The sequence below is a fragment of the Bubalus kerabau genome, chromosome 4, assembly GCF_029407905.1.
Source record: "Bubalus kerabau isolate K-KA32 ecotype Philippines breed swamp buffalo chromosome 4, PCC_UOA_SB_1v2, whole genome shotgun sequence".
Taxonomy (NCBI): Eukaryota; Metazoa; Chordata; class Mammalia; order Artiodactyla; family Bovidae; genus Bubalus; species Bubalus kerabau.
In genome coordinates this window covers 90048717-90070150 of record NC_073627.1, presented here as the reverse complement: position 1 = coordinate 90070150, position 21434 = coordinate 90048717, and the positions used below count along the sequence as shown (strand labels likewise).

Here is a 21434-nt window from a genome sequence, read left to right as displayed (position 1 = left end):
AAAAAGAAAAAAAGGATAATTCCCTGGCAGTCTAGTGGTTAGGACTCTGTGTTTTCACTGCTGAGGACCTGGGTTCAATTTCTGGCCAGGGAACTAAGATCCCACAAGCCACATGGTGTGGCCAAAAGAGAAAAAAGAAAAGAAAGGAATGCTCACCTCAAAACACTGCAGTCTCTGTACTCAATTGGCCCACTCACAACTGGAGCAACCGACGGGCCACATGATGGTAAATTGTAAATTATCTGAAGGCAAGGGTTGTGTCTCATTTATCTTTGTACCCCAAGAGGCAAGCAAGGGTCTGTCATGCATTTAGCACAGTGCATGCTGATAAAACTGAGGATTTGGGACAAAACTAAGCATGGTTGCAAAATAAATGGTGGCATTAAAAAATTATCAATACTCAGAAAACTTCACTGATTCATAAATTTAGCTGCAAAAAAAAAAAAGGAAAAAAATTCTAGAGTCATTTCTTTTATTTGGCTTCTTCTGCCTCTTCTCCTCCCCTTCTTCCTCTTCCTTCTTCTTGCTTTAAATAATGATCACCTAATGTTGTTTTTTTCTTTGTCAGAAAGTGGATACAAAACAGAAACAATCCTTTGATAGTCTAAAAACAGCTTGAAGGAAAGGTGAAACTCAGAACTGAAATAAAGAGATACCCCCATATACCCCCATATGCCAATGGGATTTTTTAGTCTTTTAAAATCACATACAACCCAGTAAAGATCTTGACAAAGATCTAGACATACCAGAGAAACTTGAGATTTCACCACTGTGTCTATGTTAGGGTAATTTCAATATCAAACAGGAAGAGGTGGTGATGGTAGGATGGCAGAGTTGGTAACTTTTGCGGTTCCCACAGGGAGTGACAAAACCTTGCTTGTGTGGGAACTGAGCTCTGGACCAACGGCCGAGGCCTTCATTCTCTGTTCACAGTCTTCTCCCAGTTTGGCCTTCTGTATTCGGTCTGAGTCTTCCCAAACGCAGCAGTGGCCAGTCCTGGATTTTATGCCGTCATCAAGTTTTATTCAGCGAGGGATGCTCACAGAGCCCAAAAGGCATGCAACCAGAAGCAGCTTTTCCAGAAATCTCCAGTGAAGATTTCATCTTGGCACCCAACATAAGGTGGTTCAACACAACGCCCTTGCCCTAAACAGCTCCAGATGCCAAGAATTGGCAAATTACTACTTTGGTTTCAATGGATAGTCAAAAAGGATCATCAAGCTTCAGGATCTTTCTGACCATGAAGAAGAAAGGGAAAATGAAGATATTGTGGCACCTCTTCAGAGGCAAAGCCTGAAGTTCTTCTGTGCTTTAGAGGTGGTGTTGCCATCCTACGAGTGCAGAAGTCCAGGAGTTGGTATGGCTGAGGAACCTTTGGATAACTTGAAAGAAAGGCCATTATCACTCCTTATGAAAAGGAAGAAAACCCAGAAGCTTGCTATTCAGAAGGCTAAGACACATGCATTTTAGAAACTGCAGATTGTGGTTTTAGAGTACGTCATGAGAAATGCTGGGCTGGAAGAAGCACAAGCTGGAATCAAGAATGCCAGGAGAAATATCAATAACCTCAGATATGCAGATGACACTACCCTATGGCAGAAAGTGAAGAGGAACTAAAAAGCCTCTTGATGAAAGTAAAAGAGGAGAGTGAAAAAGTTAGCTTAAAGCTCAACATTCAGAAAACTAAGATCATGGCAACTGGTCCCATCACTTCATGGGAAATAGATGGGGAAACAGTGTCAGACTTTATTTTTGGGTGCTCCAAAATCACTGCAGATGGTGATTGTAGCCATGAAATTAAAAGACGCTTACTCCTTGGAAGGAAAATTATGACCGGCCTAGATAGCATATTCAAAAGCAGAGACATTACTTTGCCAACAAAGGTCCGTCTAGTCAAGGCTATGGTTTTTCCATTGGTCATGTATGGATGTGAGAGTTGGACTGTGAAGAAAGCTGAGCACCGAAGAATCGATGCTTTTGAACTGTGGTGTTGGAGAAGACTCTTGAGCGTCCCTTGGACTGCAAGGAGATCCAACCAGTCCATTCTAAAGGAGATCAGTCCTGGGTGTTCTTTGGAAGGACTGATGCTAAAGCTGAAACTCCAGTACTTTGGCCACCTCATGGGAAGAGTTGACTCATTGGACAAGACTCGGATGCTGGGAGGGATTGGGGGCAGGAGGAGAAGGGGACGACAGAGGATGAGATGGCTGGATGGCATCACTGACTCAATGGACGTGAGTTTGAGTGAACTCTGGGAGTTGGTGATGGACAGGGAGGACTGGTGTGCTGCAGTTCATGGGGTTGCAAAGAGTCGGACATGATTGAGCGACTGAACTGAATATGCAAATGGTGTTCCTTATATGCACTCAGAATTCCTTAAACTGAAAAGTCTGGTGGCTGTAGTTTGCCTTGAGGGAAGCTGTGTAGTCCAAAAGGTACATAGGCCAGTAAAATTCTCTCCAAAGCTTTGTTCATTGTATCTGGTAGAATTTTGGTCCCAAGTAGTAGACACTTGCCTTGCTTCTAATATGACATTTCCAGAATAGTCCAGTGGTATCTATCCCCGGTTTGAACTCACTTTGATCCCTCCTTAATGCCTTCCTATTTAATCATATTGTGATTGAACAGTTTTGTTTCCACAGCTTTTACTGCATCATTCCTTAGTTCTTATTTCTAAGATCATAAAGGTTTTGGAACCAAAAAAAAAAAAAAAAACAAACAAACAAAAAAAACCAGGAAGAATTAGTTTATAGAGCATGAAAGAAAATAACCTATGACCTGCCCATGGAGCTAAGTCTAGCCTTTTGCCTGAAGTGAGTTGGTAAAGAAGACAGACCCAGGGAGGGCCTATCAACCCCAGACCCCGTCACCCTTTGCTCATCCCCATGAACATGACCCAAGCTTTCCTCTGGAGGAGGGAAGGAAAGAACAACCATCAGCAACCTGTCGGCAGAGTCAGAAGGCTGTACTGGATTTGCAACTGGGACTATTTCATGTGAAATTCTGACCTTCTCTAGTTTGTTCCCCATCAGTCTTCAATGAAAAACAAATAAACCTAAGAGTTAGAATATAGCATTATTTGGAAAATCAACTGTCCTTGCTAAAAAGGAACAAGAGAGTATGGTTTCCTTCTGTGGTCTTTGGGACTGAAATTTCCTATGGGAGTAGCGCACATCTTGATTCAATGGAGTTGGATTATGGGCCTGAGGGCCCAAGGGGAGGGGAGACCCCTGCCAGGTTTGGTTTGTTTCCAGTAGGGAAGCTGATTCCTCTTAAAGAGCACCACGTCCAATACCTCAAGACAGTTATTTTACACCTTACCAATCACTGGGGTTCACTGATAATTCCTGCTGATAAGGCAAGCTGCAACTAAAATACATCCGCTAGTTCTACTGCGGTAAAATCATCTCTTCACCTTGCTTCATTAGTTTACCCCATCCTGCAATGCACCTTTCTTCAGAGGTTCCTGGGAGAGACTGCAAAAAGTGCTTGCACAGCTATTTTGTGTCAAGATAGCGATCAATATGCAGCGTACTGATTTATGTTGAGATGCGCATCTTGTCGAGCAAAGAGAAATAAAGAACAATGAGCTTACTTAGAGGTCCTACAGTTTATCAAGAAAATCAAACAAAAGACAACCATAAACAGGCACCTAGACCTAGAATATAAAGCATAACACTTCCACTTAGCTTCTGAGTCTTTCTTACTATGCCTGCCATATGGTAGCAAGTTGGCATAACCTAAATATCAGAGGACCTTGTTTTGAAATTCCACAACCATATCTGGTTTCTCGGTGTAGGTGTCCAACATGCCAACAGATGGTGCCCGGCATTTTACCCATTAAACTCTATGATCTCCATAACCATTTAATAATGAGATTGGACCAGATAAGATCAGAGAGCAGATTTTCATTCCGCACAGAGATTCTGCCAGCTTTTCAACTGCAAAGTGAATTTATGGAGTAAAAGCCTCTGAAATTATCCCATAAAAACAGAGCTATAAGCAATATTCTGCAGTCAGTTTTCGAGAATAAAGTGTTTGGAGGAAAAAAAAAGGCAGCAATGCAGCCATATGGACACTCTTGCTTGAAAGAAAAATTGAGAATGTAGCAACAGATCACTTAAAATAATTGGTAACCATCCTTTAAAGTGAAAAATGCTTTGGTTGCCCTTGGTTTGCCATCAATAATTCATTCAGTAATTGTTTACTGAGCACCTATTATTTGCCAGTACACTTCTGTGTAATAGAGATTCGAGTGTGAACAAAATAAATTCCTGTCCTGATAAAGCTTCTGTTTCACTGATTTCTATATTTCTACCATAAACCATGTACTGGCATAGCTCGGGCTCCTGAGGGAGTGAAAAAGTCACCCTTTAGGCCACTGACTGCAGATAAATGACCTGCTGTATCCTGTAGTTAAAAAAAAAAAAAAAAGTGGTCTTTTAAAAATAAGATGGGCTAATGTTAATCACTCTGCTTCTTGGCTTCCCAAGCAGGACAGATTTTTGTAACTCAGTCTGATTCACGCAACTTCATTTTGTTGAATGTCTGTATGATCGACAGATGATTTTTATTACTCATCAGAGCATTTTCCAATCAAATTTTGGAACTCTGTTGCTTCTGATTTTACTGAGAAAACTGAAACAAAAGAAGAACGTCCACAAATCTCTCCGACATACTCACCCATTACCTGCAGCTGTGCCATTACCTGGCTTCCCCGCTTACTAAGTCAACCCTCCCATTTGTACCCTGAATCTCCTATTCCTTTCCCACTTAGGGGCATGGCCACAACAATCTTCCCCTTTTAGCATCGTCTGATCTCCCCGCTTTGCTATGTCATTGCTGCTGCTGCTACTAAGTCGTTTCAGTTGTGTCCGACTCTGTGCGACCCCATAGACGGCAGCCCCCCAGGCTCCCCCATCCCTGGGATTCTACAGGCAAGAACACTGGAGTGGGTTGCCATTTCCTTCTCCAATGCATGAAAGTGAAAAGTGAAAGGGAAGTTGCTCAGTCATGTCTGACTCTTAGCGACCCCATGGACTGCAGCCTACCAGGCTCCTCTGTCCATGGGGTTTTCCAGGCAAGAGGACTGGAGTGGGGTGCCATCGCCTTCTCCAGTTATGTCATTGCTACAACCACACAAATGTGCTGTTCTTTCTTCCACTTAAGACAATTCTTAAACCGAAATTTTCTCCTGGCTTGCACCCATTTATTTGTTCCCCTTTACAGGTATCTCTAATTCCTACTTGCCCATTCCTTGAACCCACTTTACCCTGGTTTTCGCCCAACTCACTCCACCAAAACTGGTCTTGTCAAATAACCAGTGACCTCCTCAAGACTAAATCTGATGTTCAGTTCTCTGTCTTCACCCTACTGGGTCACCAATTGATGCAATCACTTCCTTTTCTTTGAAATGCATTCTTCACCTGGCGTCCCCATTCTCCAGGTTTTCTTCTTTCCTCCCTGGCTGCCACTTCTCAGGCTCCTTTGCTGGCTCCTACTCCTTTTTCTTCCATTTCAATGCTGCAAACACCAAGACTCAAGTCTTCAACCTCTTCTCCTTATCTACATTCACTCCCAGGTGATTTTCTTCAGTCCCATGGCTTTACACACTTTCTAGAGCCTTATGATTTCCGAATGTGCACTTCTAATCTGAATTTCCGACTTATCTCTAACTGCCTACTCAACATACCATTTAGTGTTTAACTTAACCATTTAAACCACAGACTTAAATCCAAAATTTAACTCCTATCTTCCACTTGAAACCTGCTCCTTTGAAGTCTTTCCATCTCAATAAATGGCAGTTCCATTCATCCAGTTACTTAGGCCAAAACTTTTGGTATCACCTTTGATTTCTCTCTCTCTCTTTTTATCATACCCTGCATCTAATCCATCAGCAAATGCTGTTAGCTCTACCCTCAAGAGACATCCAGAATATGATGACTTTTCAGTGCCTCTGTTGTGACCACACTGGCCAGGCTGCCATCATCATCAACCTGAGTCATGCCACCAGTTACATAAATATGTAGGACATCCCTCTCCTACCCTACAACCCGTCATGAAAGCTTTAAAGGCTCTAGCACAAGGCTCACTGAACACGACTCAGACTCTCTCATTGTTTCTGCAGGTATTATCCTCATTATAACACTTTCACATCCATAGCTGTCATGAAAAGGTGAAGCACTCTGTTTTGGATTTGCAGTTACTCCCAATGGATATATTTCTGTATGGTTTTGTAGTTCTTCTGATTCTTATTGCCAATGAACGTCATACTGATGTGATCTACAGAGCAGCATATGTATGTATGTGTGTGTGTGTGCCTGCTCAGTCATGTCTGACTCTTTGTGACCCCGTGGGCTGTAGCCCCACCAAGCTCCTCTGTCCATGCAATTCTCCAGGCAAGAATACTGGAGTGGGTTGCCATTTCCTTCTCCAGTGGATCTTTCCGACTCAGGGATGGAACTTGCATCTCTTGTATCTTCTGCATTGTCAGGCAGATTCTTCACCTTTGCACCACCTGGGAAGTCCCATGAGGCAACATATGCCTTTTATATGTGTACTGCCTGGAGCCACATGGCTGAGGAGTAAGAGAGGCCATAAGTCCTGGGAGGCACTGTATCTGCCTACACAGAGGAGATGGCACCTTTCTCTTTGCACAAACTTGTCTTCTGCTCATCAAGTCCTGCACCTATAGAGCTGTACACTTGAGGGGTGTGTGTGCTTTTCTAATAGGTCTGCTCAGAGCAGGGAGCCTTTTTTAACCTGCTTAGAAACACTGAATAGGCCAGTAGCAGACTTGGCTATCTGGTTTCCCTGGTGGTGGTAGGGGTAAAAAATCTTCCTGTCAATGCAGGTCGATGTAACAGATGCGGGTTCAATCCCTGGGTTGGGAAGATCCCCTGGAGGAAGAAATGGCAACCCAGTCCAGTATTCTTGCCTGGAGAATCTGATGGACAGAGGAACCTGGAGGGCTACAGTCCATGGGGTCGCAAAGAGTTGGACACGACTGAAGCGACTTAGCATAGCACAGACTTGACTATCACTGTGCACACAGGAGTCTAACCCAACTCAGAACTCTGTCCAGCCCCTGCCCCAAACAGTTCACGTCTGCTGCTTCTAAATTCTTTATGGCTGGAAAATCAGGCAACTTAATTTATTTGAAGTTTGTATATGATAAAATAAACAGACTCTTATAAAGAGTATCAAGAAGCTGTTTTATGATTAAGTGTCTAAAATTAGAACATCAATCTTCGGGTATCTCATAAGTATTTGAGTTGCTCAAAATTGGTATTTGGTTGCTCAAAAGTCCTTTCGACTTTGGATCTTGGCTCTGTTATGGACATCTAGATACTGAACTTCCAGATAAGTGGAAGTTTATGGGACTGCAATTATATAAAAATGTAGATTGTCAGAAAGTGCTTTATTGGTCTCTCAAGCTGACCTCATGAACATTTTTTCAGGATGTTCACATTCAAGCAATTCCTTCTCTAAAGACAATTTATTTGAACCCTACACTAAAAATGTGCTTGAAATCCCTCTAATCCTATTTTTTAATATTCTCACTCAGCACTTGCCACTGTCTCTTCATGTCTGTGGTTTCATTCGAACGTGAGCTCAGATATCCCCTCATTAATTATCACACTATCCTATGAGACAACAGAAAAGCCATCTGCTCTCATTTTTTGATGTAGAAAATTGGGGACAGATAAACACATATAACTCATGAAATGTCAGAGCATTTAATGAGGTTGTAGGAACATAAACATATTTAAAAAGAGGTGTATAAAAACTAAAATTTAACAATGACCATCCAATGAGTCAGAAAGATACTCAGACAAACATTTTTTAACTGCTGGGTCAGGTTAAGGTTAAAGAGAGAAAAGAGGTGTTCACAGAACACAAAATACTTAATATTTTTTTTTCAGGTAGCTTAAAAAAAACCTCTTTAAACCTCTATAACCCAACTCTGAGGACCTTAAAAATTTTAATGAGAAGCTGCATGTTGATCATATCCAAAACAAGCTATTCAACTATGGGTCCATTCTGTGATTCACATTTGCAAGAACCTGAACTGAAATGGTCATATGAGACTCTGAGCAATTTTACTAAAAACAAATAACCTAAAGCATGTATTGGGGCTGCTGAGAGGAAGCAGGCAGCGCTCAGGAGAGGCACTTGGCAGAGATTCAGATCCAAGGTGATCATGGGCTGAGCATCACTGGCAATACCACTCACTTGGGGCTGGTCTCCCAGAGCCACACAGTGAAATGAGATAGAGCTGGATTAATTTTTAGCACAGTTTTTTATTATCCACCAGCAAAGCATGTGGTGCTACTTCTCAGGGCATTTCAATTCTTCTTCCTAAAGCACAACACTATCTTATCCTGTTCTATTTATTTTTCTTAAGTGTCTGTGACTTGCAGAGCATTAAGATGCCAAAACATATGTTTCCTAAGCCTGTTCTCACTTCTCACCTTCACTTAGACTTTCAAGGTCAGAGCTATTTGTGGCTATCTACTTAATTGTACTTGAAATAAAAGGCAGCAGAAAACAGCAGATTTGTGATGGCCCTTCAAAGTAAGCATCAAATGAGCAGCCTGTCACATCTGAACCTATTTAAATAAATCAGCCTCTTGTTCACAGCCCCCAAACTCCATCCACCATGCCAGCAGTCACTGTGCAGCTGAAGCAAGCTAGCAGCAAGAGAGGGGATGTTTCCTGGACCCCCTGAAAACCACTGGAGCTTTGAATCAATTGGGCATTTTTGTGCACAGCAGGATTGCATGGCCAAGTTCTGTTTACCCTCGGAGTGTGCTCATTAATTAGGTTTGTGCAATTACAATTCATGCTAGGCAATGACAAAGTAGATCATTACTAGTATTATTATTATTTACTGTATGCAGCTCCATATACTTATAAAGCTTTGTTCAAAATGGATGCAAATGCTCCCAGGACCTGGAGTGGGAAAAGTTATAGGCTTTGGGACAGAGCAGGTAGATGGGCAGGATTGTCCCCTAACCAAGATCTATAAAGCTAAGTGCCAAGGTTCAAACAACATCATGTAAGCAAAGTTCACATCTGAGAATGAAGGACTGTGATTCAACTGCTTTCCTGACAAGGCTCCTGGATAATATGTTGGGAAAGGGATTTGATAACAAGAAACACTCGTAGACAATACAGAGAAGGATCAGCAGTACCTTTAAAAGGGTGATGTAGCAACTAGACAGCAAACATCCTGGGTCCAGCGTTCAAGTAGATTCATGTTCCCAGGTTCTCTATAATCAACAAGTCCTGAACCTCAAATGACCCCTAAATCCTCCTCCAGTCCTTAGCCTCAAGGGGATCAAGCTTTTCCCAAGACTAACTTAAGGGAACAGGCAGCTTTAGGGTTGATCCAAGGTTCCAAAGCACTAAATTGATGCCAGGAGAACAAGATGCAACAGCAGAGAACTGGTCCCAGTCTAGAAGCTGCCCCATCCATGCAACATACTCCTTATTTTACAGAACAGAAGAAATTTACGATCACATATATGGTAAGGGACTTCCATCCAGAATATATAAAGAACTCAGACTCAGAAGTTGAGCAAATAACCAAATTTTTAAGTAAGCAAAGGATGTGAACAGACATTTCCCCAAAGAAGATATACAAGTAGCCAAGAAGTTCATAAAAAGATGTTTAACATCATCGTCCTTCAAGAAAATGCAAATCAAAATCACAATGAGATACCACTCCACACCCACTTTGTTGTTGTTGTTTAGTCGCTAAGCTGTGTCTGACTCTTTGTGACCCCATGGACTGTAGCCTGCCAGGCTCCTCTATCCATGGGATTTTCCAGGCAAGAGTACTGGAGTGAGTAGCCATTTCCTCCTCCAGGGGATCTTTCTGACCAAGGGATCGAACCTGTCTTTCTTGTGTCTCTTGCATTGGCAGGTGGATTCTTTACCACTAGCACTACCTGGGATGCCCCCACATCCACTGCTGCTGCTGCTAAGTCGCTTCAGTCGTGTCTGACTCTGTGCGACCCCATGGACTGCAGCCTACCAGGCTCCTCCATCCATGGGATTTTCCAGGCAAGAGTACTGGAGTGGGTTGGTATAACCAACAAGACATATAATAGCAAATGTTGGCAAAGATGGAGGGAATTTGGGACCATCATACACTGCTGGTAGGAATGAAAAATGGTACAGCCACTTAAGAAAACAGTCTGGCAGTTCCTTAAAATGTTAAACATACAGTGAGCACATGACCCACCAATTCTACCCCTAAAATGTATACCAAGGAGAATTGAAACCATATATCCACAGAAAAACTTGTAAGCAAATATTCACAGCAGCATTACTTATAATGGCAAAAAAAGTGGAAGTAAGCCAAATGTCAGCTGATGAATGGATAAACAAAATCAGTATATCTATACAAGGGAACATTTGGCCACAAAAAGGCAACACCATGGATGAACTTCGAAAACGTTTTGCTAAGTGAAAGAAGCTAGAAACAAAAGGCCATATGCTGTAAGACTCTCACTGATACGAAATGTCTACAATAGGCAAATCTATAGCAACAGAAAGAAGCCTGGTGGCTGCCAGGGATGGAGATGGAAAGAGGGATGAGGAATGATAGATAGATACAGGGTTCCTTTTTGGTGGTGATGAACAAGTTCTAAAATGAGTGGTGATGATTTTGCAACTCTGTGAATATACAAAAAAACCAGTGAACTGCACACACGGTTAATTCTATGATAAGTGAATTATATCTCAAAAAAATTATTAAAAAAGTCAACAGAGAAACGTTATACAATGCTACAAAGTAAGGAGGACTATTTCGAGGCCATAGCTGGAATGATATAGCTTTCAGAATTGAGGTCCCTTACCTGCCCTGACACCTATACTTCCAACCTGAGGGGACTAAAGAATGCCCACTGAATTGTTTAAGCTGGATATTTGTTGTTTTTTCCTTGACTTTAATACATAAGCCACTGTTGCTGCTGCTGCTGCTGCTGCTAAGTCGCTTCAGTTGTGTCCAACTCTGTGTGACCCCATAGACGGCAGTCTACCAGGCTCCCCCGTCCCTGGGATTCTCCAAGCAAGAACACTGGAGTGGGTTGCCATTTCCTTCTCCAATGCATGAAAGTAAAAAGGGAAAGTGAAGTCGCTCAGTTGTGTCTGACTCTTAGCAACCCCATGGACTGCAGCCTACCAGGCTCCTCTATCCACGGGATTTTCCAGGCAAGAGTACTGCAGTGGATTGCCATTGCCTTCTCCTATATAAGCCACTAAATTTTATGATTGATTTAAGCTCAGACTTTTTTTTAAATCATGAACACTCACCACCACCATTAGTAACTTTCCAATGGGTATTCAGTACCCTTTTCCTTTCTACCCTTGGTACCAAATGAAACACCAAATATTGCATATGGGATTGGTTAGTTCCATAATCAAGAAGAGTAATTTGATCCAAGGCAGAAAACTCAGATGCTGGCAAACATAAGGCCCAGCCATGATTGGATGGAGATGTGACGAGCTGAGATTAAATACTGATGATGTCTATAAGAAAAGAGTGAATACATTTACAGGGCAGTGGCAGGAAGGCTCGAGAGAATTTCGTGGTTGAGTGAGGTTCAGTTTCATAACAGGGAAACTGCTCCTCTCTTAATCCTCTGCAAGAACAGAGGGAAAGCAGGTTCAAGTCCAAACACTGAGGATTTGACTATTAGTTAGGAATTAGTTGGAGAATTGCTCCTTCATCTGGCTGCTTGTGAGGCAGAGAGAAGAGGGCCTAGGGGCTGAGGCAAGGTCCCAAAATGACAGGACTCAGGGAGAACAGGCTAACAGCAAACGGGAGGGACTCAGAGGAAAAGAGACCAGGAGGAGAATACACGTGGCTGGGTGGGACCGTATTCTGTTAATCACTTTTCCTGTGCAATTGCATCAAAATTCATAGCTTCCCTCTGAGGGAAAGCCTACTATTTTTCTTATAGATAAACAAACATAAGCCCAGACAGGTTCAGTAACTTGCTCAAGATCACACAGCAAGGAGGGTCACACTCCCAGTCTTAAATAATAATTCTATTGTGTTAACCCTTAACTGTTATCCTCCCTTTCAGGAAACAAAGTCTCAGATTCCTGGAACACATGCACCAATGCTCAGCGCCCACCACACACCTGTAATAACAAAAGTGGTTCAACATCTTTTTCATTGCTATCAGGTGTCAGGGAAAAATGAAACTGACTCAGCCTACGAGTGGTTAGGTCAACAGATGACAGTTTAAGTGGGAGGAATCAGGCTGCTGAAGGGGAAACCTGTATTTCTACTTGCAACCAGCCTACCTAGCTCAAAGTCCTTCAAGTAGTAAAAGAGAAAGTTATTTACATAGCACCAGCAACTTTCGATCCTTTCTAAGAACATCCTATGGACGGGTAAAGAAACCCGCATTACCCCTTCAAAGGGTTAATCTCCTTTAATTGGCCTTCTTATTTGGAAAAGGACCCTGAAGGTGATAAGTTCAGGGCTTCATGACCTGACCACCTCTTTGGTAGGTCAGTCCATAATTACGGACGTATACTTGTTTCTTTCCCATTAACGAAGATGCTCAGAGTATCAGAGCTCATGGGGACCATGGATCTAAGGCAGCCCCTTCATTTTCATAGGAGATGCTTGGGGCAAAGCACCTGGACCAAGGTTAGACAGCCAGTGTTTGGGGATGAAGGGGACACCATCTCTCCAGGCTTGCTTCCTGTCAATGCAAGATTCTGAGTGCATCCTTTAAAGCTGTAAACATGGCATTAATATAGTCTGGTGCCCAGAACTTTCCCAAACCCATCAGCTTTTACCAGGACACGAACTGTGCCTGCATCATTTGGTTTACAAATCCAATCCTTCATAAAACGGTAACCAACCTAATTGAAATGCAGCTTCGGCCATCTCGTCAAGTTCTGCTTCTCTCTGATTTCATGCCAGTTTCATCCACATTTCTTTTCCACCTGATGACAAGCTCATCGGGAACCAAGGATGAGCTGAGGCTCAGGGAGCAAGCACATCAAGCTTTGATCTGCACCTTCCTTACCCTGCAATCAGTCAGTGTCAGAGCCAGAGCGGGTGAGGAGTAAAGACACCTCCAGCATAAAGGGCTACCTTTGTGGAATTAAGAAAAGGTACCCTTTCCTCTGGGCAGCCACAGTCCCACACCACAGCAGGCAGCTTGTCCAGTAGAGTGATGTCTGGATTTCTGTCCCTATTCGCCCCCTTGATCAGAGAGATGCCCTTACAGGGCAGCTCCACTAAGAAAAAGGAGGAAATAGGAATTTCTTAACATGGTATTTTTAAAAACTTACGTCACAACCCATTGGTGAGTCATGCAACTATTTTTGGGTTGAAACTAGTATTTGTAGTAGAATAGAAAATATAATATATATATAAAACTGCCTCCCACTTAGGTTTTATTTTTATATGTATATGTAAACATATACATATGTACGTGTATGTTCATGGGTGTGTGTATATACTGAGTCAAGATGTAAAATATGTTTCTTAGTGGGGGTTGTGGTAAAAAATATTTGTGGTAAAAGTCACTAACAGAGCAGCTTCCTTGGTGGCTCAGATGGTAAAGAACCTGCCTGCAATGCAGGAGACCCGGGTTCAATCCATGGGTCAGGAAGATCCCCTGGAGAAGGGAATGGCAACCCACTTCAGTATTCTTGCCTGGAGAATTCCATGGACAGAGGAGCCCGGTGGGCTACAGTACCTGGGGTCACAAAGAGTCGGACATGACTGAAGTGACTTAGTGTGTGCGCGCGCACGCGCGCATGCGCGCGTGCACACACACACACACACACACACACAATATGAAATGTACATCTAATTTGGAGATTTGCTTTGTCTTCATTCCCAAGTGCCCAGAGGGAAACTCTAAGAGAACCAGCATGCATTTAGGAGTCAGACAGGTGTGCATGCTCAGTCGTGTTAAACACAGTTTAACACCTCTAAATTTGGACCTTAGGCAGTCATTTATGTTTTCAGATGGAGATGGTATCTGTTTCAGAATATTGATGTGGTAAGGATGTAGTATCTTTCAGCACATGTCCAGTTTTCAGATCTCTCTCTTTCGACTTCGGGGAGATCCGGAGAGACCAGAGACCTAGGGACACACATGCAACTGCCACCAAGGGTTTCCATTGCCAGGAGCCCCACAGGTGAGGAGGTGTAGAGTCCTGCAGGGAACTTTAAGCAGTTTTCTCCCATGCAAGTTGTTCTCCTGTCTGCCTGGGAGAACAGCCTCCCACAGTAATGCTTAAGCAAAAATGACTGTTTAGCCAAGTCAATTAAATCATTTGAGTGAAAATACTACAAGGAAGCCGGGTTAGGAAAAGAGTTCGGTGCTATGGGCATGGTGAGCATCTGTTTTAGGTAAACGTGTTAGATTGTCACTTTGGCAAGGTTAGAGTATTTCACATTGTAATGATGAGCGCCTCTGAGGACAGAAATGACAGGCTAAAGTAATCTTTTAGGTGATATGGGTCAAATCTCTCATTTTCCAGATTTGGAGATAGGGTCTGAGGAAGTACAGGATCCACTGAGGTCACATGGCCAGGGCTACACCCCAGTCTCTGGGAACATCATTTCTTAACTCCTGGGTCACAAGGCCTCCCTCTTCAGAATAATTCATCCTTTAAAACAAAAACTGCAGCAACTTCCTGCCTTGATTTAGGTGTGGAAATCTGGGGAAATGCCGCTAAAGTTAGTGATTCTCAGCATATGTTTGTAAGAGATCTTTGAGTCATCACAGCAAACTTTACAAGTGATGCAAAAGACACATAGGAAATTGGACAATACTTAAGTGAAAATTTTAATTATCAAAAAACATATTTTCAACCTCCTGATTAATCAAAGAAATGCATAAAACAATGAAATGTTGTTTTACCTATGAAATTGGTGAACATTAAGAATGGTAATAGTTAACACTACCAAAGATGTAGCAACCAAGCAGAAACTTTAAAAAGCTCATAAACTTTGTCTCAGAATTTCTGCTTCTCCAAAATAAAAAATACATGTATAAGGCTGTTGGCTGTAGTATCTTTTATAGTAGTGAAATATAATATAAAAATAACTATTTTATGATAATGCTAACCAGTGAACGTTTCTGAAAAATATTTAATGATATGAGGAAATACTCATAATAAACCAAGTTAAAAAATACTAAAATGGTATATAGTCAATATAAGTTTAAAGTTGTACATATCCAATATCATTTCAACTTATTTAGGTATATATGTGTATATGTGCATGTGTGAGGGTTATGTGTGTGTGTGTGAGAAAAATCTGGATGAATAAATGCAAAAATGTGCATAGTTATTTCTGGATGGTAAAATGGAGAGATTAGAGGCTATTTAAAATTTTCTTTTTTGTATATTGATGTGTTTTTATAATCCTATATGATGAATACATTACTTTATCTGACAAAAATATTATTTAAAAAACAAATCTACAACTTAAACTTCTACAAATCTACAATTTCTGTTAGAATTGCCTTTTAGATTTGACTCAAAATTTGCCATTGGTAGGATCTTTTGTAGATACGGAGTTTTACTATATACACTGTCAGATTACATTAAACATTCTGAAAGTATACGATTAAAATACATATTAGCATCCCTTGCTATATGCACTATCATTTGACAAATCCAAAGCCTAAAACATAATTTTGGTAATATGATGGATGAAACATTCAGAGAAATCATTTTCAGTATATACACCTCAAATTATATTAGGTGTATATATATTATATGTATCAAATGAATTATATATTAATATATAACATAGGTTAGATATTATATTTTATGTATTTTAAAATTCCCCATCTATATTAGGTGAGGAAGCAGTATTTGCTATTCCCCAGTGGCCAGAGACATGGATTGTAGAAGCTACGAACATGAGGCCTGATAGGGAGTAGGGACCGCCTCCCTCCACTCCCAATGGGAGACCTCCACTCCCAATGAACTAGAAACCCTGAAGGGCTGACACTCTTAGTGGGTGAATGAGGGGGAAAAAAATCTGCCTACCAAAGGGACATAGTAGAATATGCCTATTTTGGTCTTGGTTTTGAGTGGTACTGAAGAAAGAAAAAAACAGTCTCCTTTAAGAATTTCCAACCATGGGCTCATTCCTGGATTTGGAGTCTGAATTCACACTACGTAGGTAAAAAAAAGTTAAACATTCAGGTTAGAATGATTCCAGGTTGGTTGAGTTCCCAGGCACTTGACAGAGAAGCAAACGAGTCCTCTCTCTGGGGATACACTTAGAACCCAGACTTTAGCGTCGCTCCACAGGTCAAGTCCAAAGAAGAGAAGTTCAAAGTTTTAAAAGAAATCATTAAATATAAAAAGAAACAACCCCACATGAAACATAAAACAACACAACTAGACCTGCAAGGATACTAACGCTAGAAATACCAATTATGAATTAAAATATATTTAGTATGTTTAGAAAACTACAGTTCAGTTCAGTTCAGTCACTCAGTCGTGTCCGACAGGCCTCCCTGTCCATCACCAACTCAAAGAGGGCATTAAATAATAAAGGAAGAAGAAACAATGAAAATCAACATGATAGTGGTGAAACTGAGCAGCAAAAACCTTCTAGAAAGGAAAAATGTAATAATAACAATTAGAAACAAAACAGACGCAGGTTAGATAAAATTGAAGAGAAAATCAGAAAGTAGAATGCAGATATAAAAAAATGATTAGAAAGAAGAACACAGAAAAAGATGAATGGTTGAAAGACATGGAGGAAGGCTGAGATGATACAATGTATATCCAATCAGAATTCTAAATGAGATAGAGGCCAAATTGGTGGGAGGCACTAAATCCTCAAATTCAGGAAGTCTAATGAATCACAATGGGGATAAATAAGTGAGAAAATCACACCTGACATGGCATCAAGAATATGCTGAACACCAAAAACAAAGAGAAGAACCTTATAAAGTAGTCAAAAAGAACAAACTTCTTACAAAGGAGAGACATTCACACCAGCAGCAGTCTTTTCAATGGCAAAAATGGAAGTCAGAGGCAATGAAATTATTATTACTATTTCAAAGTGGAATGGGAAAATAACTTTCTACCCACCAAAGCTATCCTTCAAGAACAAAAGTGTAAAACAGATCTGTGAGCAAATAAAAATTTAGCAGATACTATTAACAGATTCTTGCCAAAGGACCTTAAAAAGACAGTAAGTCAGTACAGGAAAAAACCATAGAGAAAAGTATGATGAAAAAAGAAGGGACAAGAAAAACTAGTAAAAATGTAGATATATCTAAAAACATTGATGGCATAATGTCTAATTTGTAGGATTAAAAATGTGAAGGTTATACTTCAATAAAACTGTTATGAAACACCAAGGTACAACTTTGATTGTAGACTTCAAATTATTTACAATGGGGGAGAGTTGACTGAGGGCCTCCCTTGTAGCTCAGTCGGTAAAGGATCTGCCTGCAGTGCAGGAGACCTGGGTTCGATCCCTGGGTTGGGAAGATCCCCTGGAGAAGGAAATGGCAACCCACTCCAGTATCCTTGCCTGGAAAATCTCATGGACAGAGGAGCCTGGTGGACTGCAGTCCGTGGGGTCACAAAGAGTCAGACACGACTGAGCGACTAACACTAACTAAGGCCCTTAGGATGTTTAGCAGGAGTGTAAAGACACTAGCTTTATACTCTGTTGAGTTAAATATATTCATTAAAAAATTTAGGGTAAACACTAAAAGAAAAGAAATAGGATGTATAAATTCCAAACTACTAACGGGAAAAACAGACTTAGAAAAAAAATCCACCCCCACAAAAAGGAGAAAAAATTATGAAAGGAAACAGATCAGAACAAATAGAAAGTACAGAATAGCATGATAGGAAAGAATTGAAATGTAATAGTAATCAAAATCAACATAAGTAAACTAAATATTCCAGCTGAAAGATAATGATTGCCAAACTGAATTAAACAAAATGCTGCTATATGCTGTTACTAGAGACTTATCTAAAAAGATGTTCTTGTCGCCTCACAGAGTGACTTAATCTCACTCCTTGTTAAAGTTAAAATACAAATTATCTGGTTCTACCAAAAAAAAAAAAAGAATGAGATGGGGAAAAGGAGAAAGGAAGAAAGTAGGAAGGGAAGTGGTGGTAACTCCTAGCTCTCAACATTGTCAGGATTCACAAAGTGCAAGTCCTTTTTTGCTGGAGAAACCAGGGTAGCAAGGGGAACAGATATGTGCAACCTGACCTTTGTGAATAAAAATCCACTGGGCTTTCTGAGTCTCTCAAAGTGCCTCCTTCACTCTCTGAATCATATGCAGTAACTGAAGGGTTTGCTTTAACATAAGTAGAGGGAAACAAAACAAGGAAAATAGCACCATGCTGTATTCCTAGATCAACAAACAGACTTAGATACTGTGATTTATAAGAAATATATATATGGTCATTAAGATGACCAAAATACATTTCTTGTATATATTTGGTCTTTGTTCATAGTTCCTAGTTCATGGTTCTCAAAACCCCTGGAATTTCCTAAGTGTGGAGAGTGACACAGGTGTCTTTCATTATGTTAATAAGGCAACTTTTAGAAAGCACCTAAGGATTAGGGCTGGTGGCTAATGGAGCCAACTGGATGATTAAAAGTTGGAATTTTCAGTCCCACTCCCTTCCAGCAAGGACAGATGAGCTGGAAAGATAGACAGCACTTCCCACCTACTGGTGTGAGGCGTTAGTCACTTAGTCGTATCTGACTCTTTTCGACCCCATGGACTGTAGCCCACCAGGCTCCTCTTGTACGTGGAATTCACTAGACAAGAATACTGGAGTGGGTTGCCATTCCCTTCTCCAAGGGATTCCCCTGACCCAGGGACTGGACCTGGGTCTCCTGCATTGCAGGCAGATACTTTACCGCTGAGCCAGCAGGGAAGCCCAAGAAGGGCTGGAGGGCAAATCAATTGCCAATTGTCGATGATTTGATCAACTATGCCCATGCAATGCAGTCTCCATGGGTGCATATGTGCTACATCGCTTCAGTAGTGTTTGACTCTTTGCCACCCTATGGACTGTAGCCCACCTCTGTCCATGGGGTTCTCTAGGCAAAAATACTGAAGTGAGTTGCCATGCCCTCCTCCAGGGGATCTTCCTGATCCAATGCCAGAGTTCAGAGAGCTTCGGGAGTTGGTGAACACCTGGAGATGCTGGGAGAGTGGCGCCTGGAGAAGGTTCCCTACCTTCCCCATGCCTCAGCTGGCTGTCCCTGAGTCGTACCCTTTAACAATAAACCAGTGATCTAATAATGAAATGTTTCTCTTAGTTTTGTGAGATCCTCTAGCAAATTCATTGACCCTGAGGAGGGGTCACTGGAACCTCTGACTTACAGTCAGTCAGAAGCACAGGTAACAACCTGGACTGGTGACTTGCTTCTGAAGTGGGGGTGGAGAGGGCAGTCTTATAGGAATGAACCCTTAACCTGAGGAAAACTGATGCTATCTCTGGGCAGACAGTGTCAGAATTGAGTTAAATTCTTGGCCACCCTGCTGGTGTCTGAGAATTCCTTGGTGTTATGTGGGAAGCAGCCCCACCCTCACTCCCACCCCCACACATTTGAATTGGGTCCAGGCCAGGAACTCAAAAGAACACTGCAATCACATGTTTCTAGACGGTTAAGAAGTTTAGCGCCTAGGTTTTCTTTCTTTTGAGGACAGAGAGTTTCCAAGTCTATCAAGTAATACTTGCTCGTTACAAGGACGAGCTTACCTTGCCTTCTTTGAAATCTGTACATTAATTTTATTAATTTATTTGCTGGGTATGGAGGGTGGACAAAGGTTGAATTTATAATATATTCTTTGCCTTAGGAAAGCTTGGGACTATACATTTGTATTTATATAATTATTTATGGTTTAGTATCTTATCAGAAACATTTTACTTTATGAAGAATATTTATAACACTGTCTCAATTTCGATTTTCCCATGACCATTACAACAATTTGCACTGCAAACACTCTGCTGGCAAGCAACTTTTCAGGAACATACAAAATGAATAAAGCAAGGCACACCTACATTACTAAGTAGCCTGCCTTCAACTATCCAGCTTTAAGCATCTTTATTTAGACCATTCCCTTCATTTGAACTGGGCTGACTTGCTGTCAGATTACAGTGCCAAGTCTAAGAAGAAGTTAAATACCATGGACAGCTGCTTTCTAGGCCAATGACAGCCTAGCACCATAGCAGATCAACGGACCTCAGCAGCCAAGCCAGGCACACAGCAAAACACACCAGATGCCCTCAAAGTCCACTGCTTCACATCCTGCAGGATTCAAATTAATTCCTAAGCAGCCATGGAGAGGTTTTTAGAAGAAGGTCCCAGTCATTCATAAATAAAAATACACTGAAAACAAAAAAATCTCTGCTTAGCATAGATATATCAAAACCACAGTCAATGGCCTACTTACTGCAAGTAAAATTCTACAAAATAAACATTCAGGACTGCAAAGGTATTTGAAGGTTTCCTTCAGGAGTTTATAATACTTCTCTGCATATATTCACTATATATGAAATTAAGCTTATAAATATTATAATATGACAAATATCACATGCCCCTAAGAGAGACAATGGCCTGCTTAACTTGATGATTCACTGACATGAACTATAATATTCAAGAAATATTTTGAAATACTCAAATTTGAAGTACTTTATTCTGATTCACTTTCCACTTAAGAACAAAAGATGAAAGAAAGGGAACTAACACTTACTGAACAACCCAAATTTGCCAAGGACTATGTTAGCGGCTAAATATTCATTTCTTCATTTAACAATTTTTCCAACTTTATGAAGCAGGTATTATTATTTTCATTTTCCTAATTAGGAAACTGAGGCTCAGTGAGTTTATGTGACTTCTTTGAGGTTACAAGGCTTATTACACACCTGAGTTAAAACCTTTTTTCCCTGAGTCAAATTCCAGGGTCTCTTTACCATGTCATGACACTAAATGATATGTTTTTAAAGGATGATATTATCACTAAAAGATGTAATAAAAAAGTCAAATTAAAAAGCCACACACCAGGTGGAATAGTTAAATAAAATGGGAAACTATTATTTAACTATGAGAAAAATATTCACATTTTCTATTTTTCCATGCTCCATAGTTGCCCCATCATCAGTAATGAAACCAAATGAAGATTTTCAACTTGTTCATGAAGCAAATAGTTTCAAAGATATTTCACTGCCTACAGCTCAGCAGAATTGATGAGTTTCCAGGAAGAACCATGATGACTTGTATCAAAATCTCTAAATATGTTTCCTTCACTTTCCCATACTCCCCTGCTCTGTAACTGCACATATGAAACAATGAGGTAGCCTTGCCTACAACAGGCTTAGTATTTTGCTTCCTAAATTCTTGTACAGCACATTCCTCTCTATGAAGACTC

The 21434-nt window shown here is 41.0% G+C and overlaps 1 protein-coding gene and 1 pseudogene across 1 annotated transcript in view; one reads left to right on the top strand and one right to left on the bottom strand.

Moving 5' to 3' along the window:
• SLC24A2 (solute carrier family 24 member 2) overlaps nt 1-21434 on the bottom strand; it is a 287857-nt gene that overhangs the window by 260736 nt on the left and 5687 nt on the right. The window lies entirely within an intron of this gene.
• Nucleotides 549-5239, top strand: LOC129648506 (RAD52 motif-containing protein 1-like; annotated as a pseudogene).